The sequence below is a fragment of the Manacus vitellinus genome, unplaced genomic scaffold (genome assembly GCF_001715985.3).
Source record: "Manacus vitellinus isolate BGI_N305 unplaced genomic scaffold, ASM171598v3 scaffold_130_pilon, whole genome shotgun sequence".
NCBI classification, from domain to species: Eukaryota; Metazoa; Chordata; class Aves; order Passeriformes; family Pipridae; genus Manacus; species Manacus vitellinus.
The window spans coordinates 129,351-132,080 of record NW_021938954.1 but is presented as its reverse complement, the minus strand read 5'-3'; the positions used below and the strand labels follow the sequence as shown (position 1 = coordinate 132,080).

General features: G+C 58.6%; 1 protein-coding gene across 1 annotated transcript in view; it reads right to left on the bottom strand.

The window, feature by feature from the left end:
• LOC103762340 (arf-GAP with GTPase, ANK repeat and PH domain-containing protein 3) overlaps positions 1–2,730 on the bottom strand; it is a 97,268-nt gene that overhangs the window by 77,180 nt on the left and 17,358 nt on the right. The window lies entirely within an intron of this gene.

The window sequence follows — 2,730 nt, the reverse complement described above, 5'->3', positions numbered from 1 at the left end:
GTCCTTCCCCTCCCCACAGCATAGCCGGCGCCTCAACCAAGCCCCTTCCCCTCCCTTCTCCATCCTCTCCTAAGCCCACAGGTCCCACTATCTGCCTTCCCTCCCACGCCATCAATGCCATAGACCCCCATGCCAGTGCATGGGAGCAGAGCTCCCACCCAGAGCCTCTCCCAAGGCTGCACATCCTGCTCTTCCCTCGGGTGTTCACACCTGCCAGACAGTTCCAGCTTACCCCGGCAGTTCCCCTCCCCAGTACCTGCTGCCAGACACACGGAGCAGCAGCTCAGAGCTGCCCCTCCCTATGCCATGGCCATGCTCTGTGGGCAGAGGTGGACACATGCTGCTCCCCTCCCTCCCAAGCCAACGGGCACCCATGCCTGGGACTGAGCAGAAGGCGCCTGACAACCTGCCAGAGCTGCAGCTCTGCCATCTGTGCCAAGGTCACAGGAACACATGAGCTGCCAGACTGGATCCGACCCGCATCCACAGCATCTGCCATCCCGTCTCCAGGAGCAGCCACACTGCAGCAAGGATGAGGAATCCTGCAGGAAGCAATTATGAAGGAACGTCTTCCAAAGCACTGAACACCCGACAGGGCTGGCTACAGGGACTGGGCTGTCAGAGCCGACCTGTCAGGGACACCTCAGGCACACGTATCTGCCCTGGGCAGGGAACCAGGGCAGAAGGCTCATGAGCTCCTTCCCACCACCCCTGGCACAGCTCTGTGCTCCCAGGGATGCAAAGTTGTTCCTACAGGGAGACAGGACTGTCTATATTCATCCCTTCCCAAATCCTAGGTTTAACGTGTACTCCGACAGCACCAGATGGTTTCCCTTCCACATGAGTCTCAGCTTTTTAAAATATTCTGGCAGGTTCTGGCTGTGAGGTGTTGCTGAAGCACAGACTGTCTGCTGGAGAGATGATGCACCACACGCTGCCCACCAAGGTGGGACCAGACATGCTGGGTCCCCCCAACAGGGTCTGTCTGACCCACCCCTGTGACCTCCCCAACCCTCTCCAGTCCTGTGCCCTCCTTGCTGCTCCAGCTTTTCCTCCTCCAGTGACCCCATCCAAAACTCCCTTAAGCCTATTGAGAAACCCAGAGAGTTCTCCTCAGCTGATGATGTCCTCATCCCTCGGTTCTCTGCAGTTTGTCACCACCTTTCTTAAAGCCAGAATGCAGGCACAACACTCAGCTGGGGCCTCCAGCATCCCAAAAAGAAATACAGGTACAACACCTGTCCTGCTGCATCCCAGTAAGATACTGATCCTTACCACAGGAATGGCACAGTGGTGTCTTTACCTAATGAGGCTGTTTTGCAGCACAGGTTTCCATCTGCTCTGTGCACTGATATGTGCACTGACACGATCCCCTCTGTGTTATTCCTACATCTGAAATAGACTAAAATGGAGCCTCAGTGCCAAGTTCTGGGGCCAAGGGCTGCGGGGCACCTGCACCCACGGACAGGTTCAAACCCCACCAGGTCTGGGCAGCACGTGGGCTCTGGCTGCCCCAGCCCTCCACCAGCGGAGGAACTGCTCTGACAACAAGACCAGAGGCCACCAGCGTTTGGAGACAGCCACCACTGAAACGCCCCACCCACCTTCACACATCTCTTCTCCAGCAGTTCATGCCACGAGCACACTGGGTTGGACTGGTGCTGTGTGCGTGTCTAACGCAAATGACAGGTGACAGCTCACCCACCCGGTGGGCAGCGGCTCAGCTGGAGCTACCAGAGCCATGCAGGGCTCCAGAAGCATCTCCAAGAGCCAGGAAGTAACACGGACATCAGGCTTTGGCGATCTGACCCACGGCAGGTGCCTGGGGATAGAAGCAAGTTGGTCTCCTACCAGCACTTCTGTGAGTTACACGCATGGCACAAATGTTATGGCACGAACATCTGGCTGAAATTAACAGAATCCATGAAAGGCTCAACAACAGCTGCACGGGAAGAGTTCGAGAGCCAGGGAATTTTCCAGTGCTGGCTGGTGCTGGTGGGATGTTCAGGGTGGAGCCCCAAAATGGAAAAGGAGTCTGAACCATGGTCAAATGCTCCACTGTGCTCCTCCAGACCCCATGGCACTGGTATCCCTGTGCTCCCCCAGACCTAATGCACTGGTATTACTGCTCCCCCAGACCCAACAGGTATTGCTGCTCTGGAGGTCTGCAGATATGCAGGTTGTGTTGTCAGGGGGATGCCCAGCCGGGAGGGTGGGACACCTGCACTCATCATCCCTCCTGGGTTTGAAAGTACTGTCTGTCTGCAGAGGGGCCTGAGTCTGGGGGACCCCCTGCAGCCCCACACATCCTGTGTGAACGAGGGACTGGCACTGCCTCGGCAGCCGGGGATGAGGTTCCCAGTACAGGTGGCCCTGCAAGTTCCCAGTGCCCTCACAGTGGGCAGATGCCAGAGGCAGACCAGGAGCACACGACAGACACCAGCCAGCCCCAGGCCCTACATGCTATCGGGACTGCAAGTGCCTGAGGCCGACAGCCCCACACAGAACGTGCCGGCAGAGGGACCGTGGGCAGGGGACCAGGCTGAGCACCACAGCCAGGACCAAAATCAGGACAGGGTGCAGGACAGGTGACCATGGCATGTGATCAGACTGTGGGGCACCCAGAACCCCCAGCACACGCTGTGCAGCCGGAGCAGCGGAGCAGGAGGGCTCCGTGCAGTGCCAGGGACGGCGGCTGAGCCCCCGCAGCTGCGGGAGGACCCCGAGCGC